The sequence below is a fragment of the Lepisosteus platostomus genome, chromosome 1 (assembly GCF_059453375.1).
Source record: "Lepisosteus platostomus isolate fLepPlt1 chromosome 1, fLepPlt1.hap1, whole genome shotgun sequence".
NCBI lineage: Eukaryota > Metazoa > Chordata > Actinopteri > Semionotiformes > Lepisosteidae > Lepisosteus > Lepisosteus platostomus.
The window spans coordinates 61,573,547-61,591,279 of NC_142611.1; the positions used below are offsets into that span (position 1 = coordinate 61,573,547).

At 40.1% G+C, this 17,733-nt stretch overlaps 1 protein-coding gene across 2 annotated transcripts in view; it reads right to left on the bottom strand.

Annotated features, from left to right (window-relative positions):
- The window catches only part of marchf1 (membrane-associated ring finger (C3HC4) 1), a 136,714-nt gene extending 121,354 nt beyond the window's left edge, over nucleotides 1-15,360 (bottom strand). Inside the window, exon 1 of one of the 2 annotated variants that reach the window (XM_088633301.1) lies at nucleotides 15,157-15,360. The gene's annotated coding sequence lies outside the window, so the exon portion shown is untranslated. The remainder of the gene's footprint in view (nucleotides 1-15,156) is intronic. The other variant, XM_088633305.1, reaches the window with a different exon arrangement.
- Nucleotides 15,361-17,733: the final 2,373 nt, after the last annotated feature.

The following is a 17,733-nucleotide window of genomic DNA, read 5'->3' on the forward strand; positions in this document are numbered from 1 at the left end:
TGAAAATTAAACACCACACCAATATTTTGTTAACAAAACATTTATTTTCAATGATTACATCTGGTGTTTTCTAAATATTTAAGGGTTTCAAATTACCTTTAAAGAGCTCTATCACGACTGCCAATGGGGTCCTCAGAATGCTTGATGAACTTAAAACTGGGGCAGATGGCTCAACACAATTCTAGGACAGTGGTATTTCTATTTCTGTGTGAACAAACTTTGTCCTGAATGCCCTATGAACCACAGTACTATGATCATTGAATCTGCTGCAAGTTATTGAAGAAAAAGGTATCACAGTACAGGATTTCCTGCAGGAAAAATCTTAGGCCAGGAGGTAATTTCCACCCCTCACACCCCCCTCCCCCGCTATCTAAAAGCTAAATAACCGTACTAGCTTATTATTGTATCTAAACACATCCTGAACAAGACGTTACTGTGATCACAACAACTCGCTTGATTACATAGGATTCAACAAAGATCTAGATTACCCATGATGCTGCCCAAGGAAGAGTTTTGTGCTTGAAATGCATTTGCTTTTTGCTATTTTCTGTCTGCAATAAGACATCATTGTATTCTTTTTGCTATTGAGGAGCTGTTTATTATTTTGTGCTCACTGAGGCAATAAGTCTTTTCCCCTGTGAAATATAAGTGGATTCCACTCCCTTTATTATTCTTCAGAAATGATGTTTCTCACCAACCTACACAAGCGACAAAGGGACACAGTATCAGCCTGTGACCCAATGATTCAGCTGCGAGAAAACCCTGCGTGTTTTTCTACGTTAATTATTGACATAACACTCAAGTGTCCACAATCCTAATGCATGAGTTTTTCTTTTGAAATTTGCGATTGCATACTCTTTATATTGTTTCTTTCATTCACCTACGAAAAAAACAAATTGTTTAATTAAAGGAATGATGAGACTCTATAACAATTTCAAGATTTTACATTCATTTCTAGACTTGATGCAAAAAAGTAACACCAAGGCATGTGACCCTGAGATCTGGTCCCAATGCGTGAGACTGCAAAGCTATGCAATTATATACAGTACCATCATGGCTGCTGGCTGGCAAATGATCTGGTGGTGTATTACTACAAAGAAGTATTTAAATACGGATTCTTGTGTATATTTTGTCTGTGTTCACACATATTCTTGGCCAGGTGTCTCCAATTTATAGTCAGGAGGCCTGTCTGGCCTGTATACAACTGCTGGAAATCCTGCAGTAGATGCTTCAAAACAGTACTGCTACTAATCCTACAGTATGTAGGATCCAAGACATGTTGTTCTGAAGAAGAGACCTGACCATGATATCTGCCAGTTGATCCCAGTTGCTTTCCAGCATCTTCTGAGAGTATAAACAATATCTCTACACATTGAAAATTGACAAGTAAACAATTCTCTGTAGGGGTCCTACATTTTGATTCATCTCAGTTTTTACACAACCAAGGAATCACAATGACAATAATGAGCATTAGACTCGGTTTTCAAACCGTGTATCTCAAAGAGTAGTTTTCAACTCCGTTGTACACACCTGGGCATGCTGCACTTTATCTTGATAAATGTTTTGTGATTTACAGAAATGCTCTTTTCCAATGTTTCACAGGCTTTCTAACCTGTTTATATATAAGCCTAACAACCTATATGTGATGCATTGTTTGTTGTGCATCTACTGTAGTTCATCAATCTAACATTCACGTTATTGTGAATGTATTTAGGAAATGAAAGGCTGGTACCCTTGAATGTTAACCTAGGAATCAGATGTAATTAATTCAGCAACAATACCTTTAGGGAACAACAATAACAAAAGAGTAAACTTAATTTTCCATCTCTGAAGAATACTAAAGGTAACATATACAAAGTGTCCGTAGTATGTGGCATTGTGTTTTTAAATCTAACCCACTGAGTCAAACCCACTTCTTCACCCTGTAGACAGTGGCCAAGCATGGTCATTCTTTTTTTAAATGGTGTGCCTAAGGAGACATTTCTGATTTAGCCAAACTGGATTTATAGGATAAGAGCAGTTAAGAACATTATAAAGGTTAAAAAATGAAAGGATGCCATTTGACCTATCATACTCATTCGGTTGCTACTGTAGCAGCTTATTGATCTAAGGATCTCATCCAGCCATTTCTGGAAGGTTTTCAGGGAGCTGATTTCTAGAACATGGCTGGACAGCATGTTCTAGTCACCTATAGCCCCTAGTGCAAACAAACCTTTATACTTATAAAGTCTTCGTAACCTCCGGTTGTGCCCTTGAGGTCCTGTCGAGCATTAAGTAATCGATTGTGTTGATATAGTCATTCGGATACAGAAGTTTATCATCATTGTATAAACTTCAGACTTTCCAATCCTAGCTTCAGAACACTGCACAACACTAATTTCCTATTTTCTGTACACTACCTACCAAGTGTTTTTTTAGCAGCCTTGGTTGAATGGTTTGTAAGTATAGAAAGCAATCAAACCAGTAATAACAATGGGAATTCATACAGAACACTTATAATGGGATACATGGCAGGTAATACATTCAAAATAGAAAGTACAGATTAGGCAGCCAATATGCAAATAGTTTGCATATGGTACAGAGTTCAACGGAATTACAGAAGTGGGGTTGATTTAAATAGGTTTAACTTAGGAAAAGATCTTGATCTTAGGAAAAGCCTCTAGATCTAGTGAATTTCTGAATGGAGGAAAACTGTCAAGCTATCAGATGTTGCTTATTTTATTGTTAATGTTTAACTATTTTTAAATATTCTTATTTGCTGAGTTGGAAAAAAATTGGTTCTGATCTAAACTGGTTCATTCACTTCTCATACAAAGGTACCATATTTTGAACTGTACACTTGAATAAGAATGTTCTCAAAGTATATTTGTATTAATGTACAAGACTATCCAACTATATTTTCTATTTTCCATGTAGCACTTAAAGTGATTTTTATCAGCATATTTTAAAATGAACCGAGAGAGGATTCTATCGATATTGTATGATGTGAACTCACTGCATTCTCAACTAGTTTTTAGACAACACTGAATGTTCACGTTTTGCACATTTTGTACATTTTGTACAAGAATTTGTATACAGTGTAATTCAAGAGTTTTCAACTTTGTTACCCAAATATATTTCAGTTTCAGTTGTGCAGTTCCTTTTGTGATCAGAACGTTGCCGTTGTGAGATTCAAAATTTTCCCACTCTTCAGTGTATTTTATAACTTATTAAAGCTCATGAACAAGTGATGTCCATTAATGGGGATATCTGACAAATGTTGCTGCTATTTAATTAGCATTTCAGCAGTGTGTGTTATTTTCTACAATGGTTCATTGTAGGTCTATCAAAGCAGTAGGATTCAAATGCATAAGCAGAATAAAATATACAAAAGTAGAACAAAAGGAGCTTAGAATCAGAATAACTCAATTGATTTACATGTATAATCGACTCCCATTGACATGAAATTAAATGTGTTTTATAGTAATAGCTTGTTGCATGCTATACACAAAAAAACACAAGAGGAATTCGAATAAATTGAGTTTTTAATGAAAGTTCGGGAGGAATGAAAGCAGCCGAGCTCATTCGACACAGCTGCTGCAATTCTCACTAATCCTGACGTAAGCAATTGGTCTCCATATATATCAAACGTCACCCTCTCCTCTTCCTCGTTCGTTTTCTGCATGGCTTGTTTTCGCCTAGCTCGAATCCGTGCTCCCTTCTCATGGATCTGCAAATTCGCTGCTCTGATGAAGACCTTTTCTGCAGCACAGGAGAGTCTCCTACCCCTCTCGTCCAGCCTCCCCCCCCCGCTCCCCTCACCTCCGTCTCATCGCCTCCTTCACCCGCCGTGCCACATCAGCGCCGCTCATTTCCCAGCCAGTCCTCACAAGATTCAACTCCTCGCCGAAGACTGCGTTCCGCCTTCGTAGTCCCTCTCTCATCACAAACCCAGCCTTCCAGTCCCTCCACGGCAAAGCCTCCAAATAACCCCCGCTTCTCTCGAGGATGTCCCAGCCGCCGCGCTTCACGCACATCGGCTCCCCTTTCTCCTGGATCATCTCTCACGATTTCCAACTGGACCATAGCAAGCCTCCAGAGGATACTTAGAAAACATGGAGTCTGTTTTAAAAGAAACACTTCCAAAAAAGCTCTGTTTTCCCTATACTTAACCGCAGTCTACAGAAAGGAAACATCAGCTACACAGTTTCCCCCGGCACTGCGGTCTCCACGGCCCAAAGGCCATCCAGTAAACGACCCCCAGCTCAGCCAGCAGGCGGCTCTAACCCTCCCCCACCCCCTGGCGTCCAAGACGACTCGGCAGCCTCCTCAGTCCTTCACGCAGCCTTTGCCCCTGCTTCAATTCCTCCTCAACAGTCTTCGGCTTCCATATCCCAAGCCAATGAGCTTCAGGCCCCAGATCCGTCTAACCCCTCCTACCACAGTCTGCTTTCCGCTCTTCTTCCCTCCTCATCTTCTCCCATCCCCGGTACCAACACGGCATCAGTCATCCCATGCCTTCGGCCCTGGATTCCAATCTCCCCTTTACTAAGGACTTTTCTCTCCGAACAGCCGTTCCTCTCCCAGCTCCTCCTCACGTACTAAAGTTTAGTCCTCCTCCCATTCCCTTTTCACTCCGGCAGCAAATTCTACGAGGTGCGGACGTCAATCTAGCTCACCTTCTCTCTTCCTCCACTTACAACTCCGATTCCAGAACAGTCGACTGCGGCTCAATTTCTGTTACTCTCAAATCTTCTGACCCTCACTCTGCTTCAGTCCTTCGAATTTCCGACTTTAGCGTGGCTTTTAGCATTTTTCGCGACATCATGTGCTCCGCCTTTCCTGAACGTCGTCAGGAACTCGACGATTACATGCACATCATCCTCGATCTATCTGTCTGTTTCGAGGGCTCCCTGTTCTACAACTACCACAAGCAGTTCTCAGCCAAGGCCGCTGCCCGCCTACTCCAATGGAACCAGCGCACCTACTGGGGAACCCTCGACATTGAGCTTTACTGCCGCACTTTCGCCGGCATCAGAGCTCTTTCCTGCGACTTCTGTTCCTCTTGGACACATTCATCAAATCTTTGCCCAAATACAGTCCACAAGCTCAACCCCGACTCTGCCCCTTCTCCTCCTCAGCATCAATTCTCCTGCCAGGTCTTCTTCAAACCTTCCCGGTCCAGAGACGTTCGATGTCGCCCCATCGTGATGATCAGAGGTCAACAAATTTGCAACAACTTCAATTCTTCGACATGCACCTCTTCCCTTTTTCAATCCTCCACATTTGCAGCTTCTGCAGCGAAGCTCACGCTTGCTCCGCCTGCCCCCGCCGGCCTTTCCATGCTCGCTCCACCTTCAGCGTTCCCAAATGACTACTGGCTTTTCTGTCTACCCCAATTGATATCCCCGCTCTTCCTTCCGAACTGCTCCGTCACCTCGACCCCTCTTCCACCCACATCTTACTCGACAGCCTTTCCTTCGGATTCTCACCAGGCCTGTGCACACTTCCTTATTCCCCTGTCTTTTGCAAAAATTTGCAATCTGCCACCGCCAATCCCCAGTCCGTTGATTCCTTGTTAGCATCTGAAGTCGAGAACGGTTTCATGATCGGCCCACTTGACTGGATCCCATCGGTATAATCCCATCGGTATAGCGGTCCATAAGTATTCCGGTAAAAAACGCCTTATAATTGACTTGTCAGCCCCCCATAAGTACCGCGTGCCAAGTCTCAATAGCCTTATTCCCAGTTCAGACTTCTCCCTCCACTATGCCACAATCGACCATGCCATTTCTCTCATCAAAATCGCAGGTCCGGGCACCAGGCTTGCGAAGGCCGACATCTCCAGTGCCTTTAAAGTTATGCCTCTCGACCCAGACTTCCGGCACCTCCTTGGAGTTCACTGGCGGAACAAGTTCTTCTTCCAATCCGCCTTACTTTCGGATGCAGGAGTAGCCCAAAAATTTTCGATACCTTAGCCGAATCTCTCTGCTGGATCCTCTTGAATAACTATAGGCTTCCTTTTCTCGTCCACCTTCTCGACGATTTCCTTACCATAGATTTTCCTCACGCCCCACCCGCAAGAGCCTCTTCCACACTTACTTCTGTTTTTGGGAATCTAGGGGTACCTCTCGCCACAGACAAAACAACCGGTCCCTCTCATATAATCCAATTCCTCGGGATCACCCTCAATTCCATCAATTTCTCTGCCTCCCTGCCTCGCGACAAGATTGACAGGATCCAGACGTATATCTCTACCTATTCTTCCGCCAAATCTTGCACAAAGAGGGAACTTCTCTCTCTGCTCGGCCACCTCAATTACGCCATGCGTATCATTCCTCAAGGACGGTCATTCATCTCCTACCTTCTCAACCTCGCCTCTTCCACGTCCTCTTCTTACCACCACGTAAGCTTTTCAGCCGACTGCAAATCCGAGCTCAGGCTTTGGCAGCTTTTCTTGGCCAACTGGAATGGCATATCTCTCTTCTACAATGACCTCCTCTCCGACGCCGAAGATATCCAGCTTTTCACAGACGCAGCCCCCTCAGTCGGTTTCGGAGGCTATTACAAAGGCCAGTGGTTTGCGGCCCCTTGGCCTCCTGAATTCTCTTCGATCCCTCTCGCCGACCAGTCATCGGCCTTGTTCGAAATATTTCCAATTGTCGTTGCAGCTTCTCTTTGGGGCCACAATTGGAAACAATAATCCGTCCTGATCCATTCTAACAACTATGCAGTAGTTCATATAATCAACAAAGGAAGGTCTTCATCCCGATCTATCATGAAATTTCTCCGCCGCCTTAAATGGATTTCTCTCACACATCAATTCGTCCTCGTAGCTGCTCACATTCCAGGTCACCTTAATGAGATAGCTGACTCTCTCTCTCGCTTTCAATTTCAGAAATTCAGGAACTTGGCACCAGATGCAAGACCGAACCCATGCACGGTACCTCCCTATTCGGAACTCACGTTCCTCTGAATCATCCTTTCCATCACTACGTCCAGCTGGCCCAGCAAACTATCCTCTTAGGGATTGCCCCTCGAACTCTCGACTCTTACTTGACTACCTGGAAGGGCTTCCAATCCTTCCACCTCTCCACGAACATAAAATTCCCTTCTTTCGATATTCTCACCGTATCATCCTTCATTTGCTATTGTAGAAACTCACTCAAGGTACGAGCATCCACCACCAAAGTATACCTGTGCGGCATCCACTTCTTCCATAAACACCTTTTCGGCACGACCTGTCCCTCCCTTATACACCCTCAAATTAGTCTCCTGCTTAAAGGCTTTCAGCGGCTTGATAAACCACTTCCGAACCAACGCGCACCACTTACCTCGGACATCCTCGAATCCTGCATCTACGTTCTCAGGTCGGGTTACCACTCACCCTGGGTCGACCGCACTCTCGAATCTTTATTCTTGTTAGCCTTCTTCGGCTTCCTAAGATGCTCTGAAATTACCGCTGCTTCCACATCCTTCGATCCTTCTTCTCAACCCTGCTTATCCGACATCTCCATCTTATCTTCCGATACACTGACCTTCTATCTCAAGAAAAGCAAAACCGACCAACTCGGGTCCGGCACTCTCATCTATTATTTCAAACTCTGTTCATACGTAAGCCCATACGAGCCTCTATCCCATTACGCATATCTTCGCACCTCTGCCGGAGCTTTGCCTACTGACCCTCTGTTCGTAAACGAGAAGGGCCGTATTGTGACCCGCAACTGGTTCCTCTCTCACCTCTACGACATCCTTCTAACCGACGGATACCCCCCTGAACAATTCTCCGGGCACTCCTTCAGATCAGGGGCCGCGTCCTCTGCCGCTCGCCAAGGCATACCCGAGTATCTCATCAAGCAACTCGGCCGTTGGTCCTCCGAGGCTTATCATGCATACATCAAAACTAACCCCGGTACCCTCAAGCAAGCACTTTCTCTCCTCAGCTGAATTAGTTTAATAATCATTTTGTTTTTGTTTTTGTTTTTCTGCACTGGTGACTGGAGGTCCCGCTTGGTTCTTTTGGAGGGTCCTATCCTCCCCGTCCAACGGCCGGGAGGTTGGCCCTCAGCCAAGCAGGTTACGCCAAATCTCCACATCTCAATAAATGATTCTAATTTCTCCCAAGCTTTCAGCTGACGTCATTCCTCGTGAAATTGAGTTTTTAATGAAAGTTCGGGAGGAATGAAAGCATTCGACACAGCTGCTGCAATTCTCTCTAATCCTGATGTAAGCAACCGGTCTCCATATATATCAAACGTCGCCCTCTCCTCTTCCTCGTTCGTTTTCCTCATCCACCCCCTCTCCACCTTTGCAGCTACCCCATTGGTCGCATGGGGGTCCTATCCTCCCCGTCCAATGGCTGGGAGGTTGGCTCTCAGCCAAGCAGGTTACGCCTGTAATGATTCATAGCCGTTCAGGGACGCCAAATATGTAACGTTGCCATAGCCAAAATGTAATGGCTCTCTGAAGGCACCAGTTCTGTAGGGTTTGGGCATTTACTGGAACAATTATTAATTGTAGCAGTAAATCACAAAATTGATTCTTTTGATGGCTGTAGAATCCAACCATGCAACATAACTCAAACAACGCACACACACAGGTGCTAATACACGAGGATACATTTATTAATACATAGAATATGCATATAAACCTAACAGATCTTATCGAGAGGGTTATCAGAATACAAAAGGTATATATTCAGTCAGTTACAAAGTGTTACACATATCAAGAGGACATACGTTCAGTATATCATTCATTAAGACCGTTTCGTAATTGAACTTGGTTACAACTTCTACATTAGATACTCAAAACAAGTACATAACTCTTAGGAATTAAATTGATATCAACTGGTTGGGATAACAATTGAATTCTCGAGCTGTAATGCATTGAAGTTGAATACTCATCCAATCTCTGGGGATTCAGATCTCCTGCGGGCACAAAGAAACAGTTGCAGGCTGTTGCTGTCCAATCCGCGCTCTCTGGCTCGGTGCCAGGCTGTGCTGTGCGGCTTGCGACGGTGCGCTGCAGATGCTCACTGACCGGCTAGTTAGTGTTGGCTTTAACTAGCAAAGTTTGTGCACAGGAGAAAAGGTGACTGTGGGTCCCAGAAAGTCAGGAAGAGGACCAGTTCGTTCCTGATGAAGAGCCAGTTCTGAATAGTGATTCAGCTGTCCACAGTTCCGACCTGTTCATGAGGCCTGCTGCTGGTTCTAACTTCGGGTGGATCCTCTGGTTACACTCTGGCAACCTCCGCTCTAGACTCTTAGAACAAAGGAAAGTTCTGGCACTCGGACACACTGGCCGTTCCGTGGTTGTCCGGGCTGAGTCTCAGGATGGTCAGGAGGCGCGCTGCGAGAATGTCCTGCCCTTGGGAGCCTTCTGCTCCTGGGCCGTCCTGCCCTGGAATTCTCCTTTGAATTCCATTTAGAAAAGTCCACAGAATCTCCACTGAATCTCTTCTGAATCTCAAATCTTACTGAATCTCCTCTGAATCTTTCAGGCTCTCTGTGTTGCCTGTTTTTACCTGGAGGAACTTCAGCTCGTTCATTGGCTGAAAGTTCCATGGGCATCAGAGTCCCACGTGGGTTACTCGGCCCTACCAGTCCCGGATTGGTTGATCAAGGTGAGATATGAGTCACTTACTCCTGACACTTAGGAATGCAGTCCAGATGTCCATTTGGCACTCCCTAGACAGATAGGCAACAATGGATGACCATTGATCATGATAGCCAGGCTTAGCTAAGTGCATCCCCCTTTGGGAGCTGTCCTTATCAAACCTTAAATCAGCCTGCATGAATAGTTTCTCTGTGGCTGCACCACAGAGATGAACAGAGAAATGGGGCCTCATTTGGGAAAGCTCAGAAACACTTAATTCTTTCTTATTAATAAGCCTCGCCGCTACACGCCAAATCTCCACATCTCAATAAATGATTCTAATTTCTCCTAAGCTTTCAGCTGCCGTCATTCCTCATGAATTTAACATAACTGTAAAAATTGGTATCTGATTACTAAAATAATATCTTTATATTCCTAAATATAAAGAATATAATGGCAGGGCTACGTCATACAAAGTTAGTAATTAGTTGCTTCTGAAGAATAATATATTACTCAATAGATAACCATTACAACAAGGATATACATGCAGTATATCATGCTATTGATTAGCCATCTTTAAAGGATTAATTGCACATGTAAAAAAAGTTAATTAAACAAATGGTAGGTACTTAATCTTTGTCACCTTGTATACTGTACTATCAGCACTAAACTTTTAACCCTTGTGAAGCATAAATGTTTAGCAGACTTTTTTATTATTTTTGTGAAGATCGTCAGAAAATGGAGGAAATATTCCAAGTTCCAAATATATAATTATGTAGTACATGCATCATTTGGTACTTTAAGTAGATTTTTTGACCAGTAGTTCTGAACATTTTTTTGCAGCAAGCATGAGTTTGCAGAAAAACAGATGTTCCTTTGGGAGAGTTAAATTGATTTTAATTGTAAAGGCTGTCTCATACGGTTAACCAAAGAAAACCAAAGGGAACAAAGGTCTGGTCACCTCTTTATGAGGTTTTATATTACTACAATTTAAAACAGTAAAAGAGGAGAAAAGGCTAAGAAATATGATTGGCTACCCGTGCCAGACATACAGTAAACACAACCACATACCACATGTAGAAGCTGGAAGGCAGAGACACAGACACATCCAAAGCGTCACACAAAGGAGAGAAAAAAGATTACCAAAACAACCCCAAAATTCTTTCCAAATATTTAAATAGACACTTCATCATCTCTTGAAGATGCCTCATTAACACAGACCCATGCTGTGTTGTTTTGAAAGCTCGTTGGTCATCAAAGAAGAACGCCTACTTGTAATTCACAACCTGACTGAGGGATGTTACTCTGACAGGTGTGTATATTGTGAAATGATGTGAACCACCATTATTGCACACAGACAGAGGTCACTTAAGTAAGTATGTGGCTCATTACATCACTTTTTGGTCACCTAAATACATTTAGCCTTGCCACTGCAAAGGATTTGAATAATTCTGCAATATTGATTTTTCTTTCATATTAGGCAAGTTACTTGTTTTTGTTTTTTGCTTTGACTGTTAAAAAATTAAGTGCTACTTCAAAGTATGACTGCAAGCTTTAAAGTAATAAAAGGCAAAAAGCTATGGAATCGTCTGAATATGTTTGCAAGGCACTGTATTTTAATTACTATCGAGTTTCAAAACAGTATGCAAGCTCACCAGTCTTTGTTAATGTTAACCTGCACTGTGGGGATACATACCCAACACTTACATACATACTGTACACTTACTATGATGTCCATGAAATATATGCATGACACCACAGCAAAGAACATTATCCCTCTTTGCAAATCGAGTTTCCAATAAAAATCACATTTCTCTTGTCAAGGCCAGCAGAAGTATTTGGAACACAACTGTCAAGTAAAATAATTAAATATGTACTTAAGATCTGAATTCAATTCTGAAAAGTCAATTGGTTTTACTTGTATTTAAGTTATATTTTATTTTTAAAAAGTAGATATATTTTCTTGCTTTGAGATAAAAGAATTATTCATTTTTGCACACTGCAGAAATTCTCATCTTTGACCCATATAATCCTAAATATAAATATTATATATAGAAATTGATCACCAATCATTTGCATTTAAAAAAATGCCAAATCTCATGTTATACCATTCAAGGGTATAACATTAAACAGTAAACAATTATTATTTCCTTACCAGATGCTCATATGCAGGGAAATAAACAAATTATACAATAAATTATAAAATTAGAGCCAAAAGAAAACACTTTTACTGTATTTTAAAAAAATTAAAAAACCGAATGACGAGAAACACAAAGGCTTGGAAGTGCAATGTCTGTACAGTGCAGAACGGAGTGAAAACAATATCAATTGAGTAGTAAACAATGTGAAGGCAGGAATCATTGATCACAGTATAGACAGAATGCCACTGAGTACTGTGCGTAATAAACTGGCATTACATGATCTCTCTTGCAGACATCAAATGGAACTGTTGTTGGGCTTGAATGAGTATCACATTAGCTGATTAACTGATCTCCTCTCGTAATCCGTTAGCCTGTTCAAACATAATCAAAGAAACTGTTGATCCTAGAAAATAAATGGACGATGCCAGCTGGTAATTTGTTTCGAATCACTGTATGTGTGTTCTTACTGTTTTATGGATTATTAATGGGAAATTAGGTCATCTCAACACTTTATTCAGAACTCTAGCCTTCACCTATGTCTGCAAATTTGTTCAATTGTTCCAAGTATACAATATATGGCCCTACTGCCCAATTCAAAGAGCACAATTGCAGCTTGTATGCTGTACTGTACATACAAGATTTAATATAACAGAAAAAAAACTGTTTATGCATAATTAACTTTTTCTAGGCTTAAAACATTTTTTCATCATAGTGCATGAATTTTAAAATGATCCACGGGTTATCCTAAAGTGATCTTTAGAACAGTAAACATCTTAAAAATCACTCTTACCTACCAGTCATTGCTCGTCATGCTCATTCCCCCAGTTATATTCACCATTAAAACCCAATAGGTAAGAAGGAATATCCCCCCTTATAAGCCCATTAAACTGATTGTTCTAACAGGACCCAGCAAAAGGATTGCACATGTTACACTTATTCAAAATGTAGCTGCAATCCAAGATGTAAAAAACTAAATACCTGACAATTCTAAATATTTGTAAACAAAAAAAATCAGTAGTTGAATAGGGTGAACTTCAGAACTTTGAGAAACTTGAAACACATCTTTTAAATTCATAATGCATAGATCACATCAAATCCCCCAGAAAAAAAATAAATAATTTCTTGGTTCAATTTCATGATAATCATAGCATTTGTTTTAAATAGCTATGACATTTTTCATTACAGACTAACAAAACTGAAATGTATAGTTACAAAAGAATAAAAAAATAACTGTAAACCATTTTTGACTAGTAGTAGTAATAGCAAAGGTCTGTTAGTTATTATGCTTTTCTTCCTATGATAATTCAATGTTCTCAAAGTTTCTTCAAAGTTCTTTCTCACACATTTTTCAGAAAAAAACACCAAATTCTACATATTTTCCAACAGATGCATCTTCCTTTTAATAGTATGTGCTGCATTGAAGTACTATTTTTAGTGAGACTGCACCCTCAACATAAATTCTAAGACTTTGAACAAAAAATACACATATGTACATTAAGAAAGTACACACAATAAGTCTACGTATTTCTAGTACAAAATCCAAGAAATTGACAAAGTAATATAAAATAATACAAAATACAGAATAAGGCCATTATGTACAATATTATGTAAATTATACTTTTAATAGGCTAGATTAAAGGTAGCAGACGTAAGCCAGAGAGAAGATATATCAAATATGTGAATCTAAGATATGTAGAAAGGGCAGAGTATCATTCTTGAACACAGACAGTTCTGGATGAAGAACATGTACTGTATATGTATTACAGCTTTATGTATGTTCTCAGAAATGTAATGTGCTTAAACATAATATTTACAAGCACCTAACATTATTATTCAATTCACTGAAACACATTTCAACCATTCAATCAGTGTCAAATAAGGTTGATTTGGAAAAACATACTATTTTCAATTAAATTCAATTCCTGTTGGCATTTTCAGCTACTGGACATACTGTACATTGACTCACTGCTCTAAACTGTGGGATAACCCATTGACAGCTGTCAGTATATTTTTGAGTAAAAAAAGCTGGTGATAAGTATCAGGAGCAGAAGCACAGTATTAATTACTTTAAAATGTGATTATTTTTATCTGTGTATGTGACCATTTCTGGACATTAGATAAATCTATTCATTACCTCTTGAAATGCATACAATCCCATTTCATATAATTACAGTATCACTGCACACGGACTGAAGTATTATGGGCTCCATATAAGAACATAACATAATCATTCTTCACTGTTAAATTCAGACTCCCAACGCATCTCCATGACAGTCAAGCGACATAAAGAAAACAGTGTGGTGATCCAGAAATTATCATCTTTCTTAAACTAGTACATCTGTAGAATTTTCTGAAAACTCATTATAAGTAATACGTTAAAAACGTAAACGTTCTAATTAAGATTTTTAAATATAAGATGTGTGTTATTTAAACAGAACACTAACTCAATGTTGTATTTTTAAAGGTAAATCTAGTAGAACTGGGTGTTTTGTAACTAGCTCTCCAATGAAGTAAAAAATGAACGATAAAATGTTGCGAAAAATCCAAAAGCTTTCTTGGGGTGTTTCCCAAATACTGGTCACAAACCACAACTGTGATACCTAAAACGATAAAGCCCTTAACAAGTTACATATATAAAGGCCAGATTTAAACACAATACAAAATTTTGCCAGACTATTTTAAACTACTTTTCTTTTGGATACCATATTCACACTATTATTTGTTAATTGAAAAAATGGTTTCAAGCTAGGAGTTATCTTCCCAGTGCAGCTCAGTAGCAAAATAAAAAAATGCAGAATGTGTAAACGTCTGAACTTGTAAGACCCTATAGAAAACAAAAAATTGCCTGTGCGCATTTTCAACCAACAGCATTCACACATTCTTTATTCGAATTTTTAAAAAGTATTTAAGTGTCCTCCATAATCACGTTATAATTAACAGGTTCGAGGACTTCATGTTACAGACTTAGCTTTTGGGGACAGATAATCCTTCAATCAAAAATAAATTATTATATTATCCTGATAATATACCGTCGTAGATAACATCCTTTATGAGCCGGAATGAGACACAGCATGGATTTAACATTACAGACCATATGTCCAACACATTCCCCAGCATTTCACTTTTTATCTTCAGACAACCATGTCCGCGGAAAGGGTTAATTCACATTCCTTTATACCACGTTTTAGTGTTTTCCTGTTAAAAATAACATCGATAGAAAAGTAACAATTAAACTAATACAAATTAAATTAAGTGCAAAATGAATCAGAAAGTGGATACGATGGCAAAAATGTTACTGATCTCAGTTTGCATCGTGGTCAGATTACGTGCCGAGATTTACATATACTGTAGATATTTTTAAGTATCGCACGTTTTCTTGCAAACCACGCAATAATACCTTCAAAGCCAGCGATATAAAAAGCAGTGCTGATGCATTACTTACCAACAAGCGATTCATTACATGGTGCACAGTTGTATTATATCCCACAATCTTAACAACAAGGCTAGCATCTCCACATGCTTTTCATTCCCCAACCAAAATAGTCACAACAGCTAGAAAACACGCCTTCCTTTCAAGTCAGCTGTAAAATACAGCATCCTCTCCAGCTGAGCTTAACCAGTGTTCACATTCTATGTTCTACTGAAATGATGTCATGCTGTAGAGTTGTCCGCTGTCCTCAAAGACTGGAATAATCAATTGCAGAGGCGGTGATAGCATACAGTACCTTCTTAGTAAGGAATAAGAAGCAAATGAAACGAACTATGTCAAATAAATGTATCACTTGTGTAAAACTAATATTTAATCCACGTTTGTAAGACCATTATCAAGAACTGAAAAACCAATAAAAGTAATAAAACTGTCAAATTATTAAGAAAATCTATCGTTAGCACTATCAGTATCTGCACTGACAGCGGGATGTTCGTACTATTCGCATTATTTATATTGAAATTGAAGGTAGTAAGTGCAATTTACACAGAGCAGGAGCTACTCTATATGTGTTAAAATACAGTACTTTCAAATTAGGAATCTGAATATATTAAAATCGATTAAGTGCCTTATAAGATACTACTGTAAATCCTTCTATTAGTAGAAATTTAACAGAAGCCATGCATTAAGGTTTAGCGACAAGATGGGCAGAGCAAGCCTTAACCCAGCGTTTTCAGGCTGGTCGAAGATACAGTACCCCTGTCACAGTCCTAACATGCAGCTTCCATCAAACGTTTGGTGTCAAGCCAGCACTGTCAACAATATAAATGAAGTCACCAACACCGCAATAGATTTTATGAGTATATATTCAGTCCTGTCACCATACTGTTTAGTTTAATAAAGTGTTGTTACATCCGTATCTAAAAATCAGGCCTGTTAAATGCAAAAACTGCAGTAGTATCTACAGTATGTGATTTGATTTGCAAGTAAATAATGAGCGCTGAGGAGAGAAGTGAAACTCAGACCCATCATGCCAAATAATCTGATGGAGATCATGGCCATCAATGGGGAAGAAGCTTAAAAAAATGTAAAGTACGTAAACAAGAAAGGGAACTTTTTTAACAACAGTACTTCTAAATATCTTCCCACCTTCTTCAGGTGTCTTCCCACTTGAAGAAGGCTCCACAGCCGAAACATTGTGTTTTCTTTCTTCTCTTTTCAGCATGGAATAAACCTATTACTTGTTCCTTTGCAGCCTACGCATGCTGACGCAGCTACCCGCCTGAACTACTTCTAAATATCTTTATTGGTAACCTTGAATATTTTTTAAAAAATCTAAAATCTCTTTTAAGGCATGTCTGTACAAAAAGCTTACATGCCAACCTTAGACCACCTTACTCCAAACATGCAGCAGTATCAGGGACTCACACACAAATGCAAAGAGACACACAGAAAAACAAATCACATAATTGAAAAGTACACTACAAGCAATAATGTAATAAATGATCTTTCAAAGTCCCAGGATTAAGGTATACATCAGAAATTATTTCATATTTCTTAAACATTTACAATTTAAGATATAGTTGAAATTCCTTGTACAGTATTTCAACTAGTGCATCCACAGATAAGGAACCATCTTTATGTCAATACATTTCTTTGAGGAGACTTTGATTTCCTTAGAAACAAAGCATCATGCAAATTAAGTGAAGTGCTTAGATTGATCAAGAACAGCCCCCTGAAGTCTGGTTTGCAAGAATTCAAGATCATTATCACAAGAAAGTTATTCACAGGATAATTATCACAAATGGTGACCCCTAAATGCATCGATTGCTTTTAAAAGCTAGCTTTTTAGCTGACTTGGCACTTTTAGGGGTGCTAGGACCCTTTTTATCCCACAACAGTTCATAATATCTCCCAGCAGCAGACATTAGTATTGTATAAGCAGTTACCCATTTTATTCAATCGTCAATCTAACTGTCTACCCAATACACACAACACATAGCACAAGTCATTCACAACAGCCTCTTACTCACAGAAACTTACAAGTACCCCATGGACCCCAGTTACCAACACCTAAATGTCCCAAAGGAGCATTCCAGTTTTATGAAACCAGCTCTAGTCTGTGTCATGATGTGCCTCTTTCTTCCACAGCAAAGAAACTCTGTGTAGCTTTAGGCATCCTCCTAAGTCCCAGCCATGCTGAACACTGTGGTCCCTTATGCGTTGCCCCCTACCACCATCTTTTCTCTGACTCCAGCTTCAGGTCTGGGCTCATTGATCAACAGGCTGCGTGCAGATAGCCAGGTATAATGATATTCACAGCCTGTTCTATAGCCCATTCTCAGTCTGAGGTCCGTTTAGATATGTCTTGCAAGAACGCATCACTTCTGAGCTGTGTGATAACTAGAAAGTGCACAAACAAGGAGGACTTCGATCAATGGGAAGCTCGAGAACAAGAAAAGATGAATACACCACCCTTAGAGAGACACTGGCCATTCTATGCAAATTTAAAGTCAGCATAGTCCCCGCCACCTGCTACCTCACACCCTTTTTTCCACCCACTCTGTGGCATACAGTAATTTCACTGGAAAG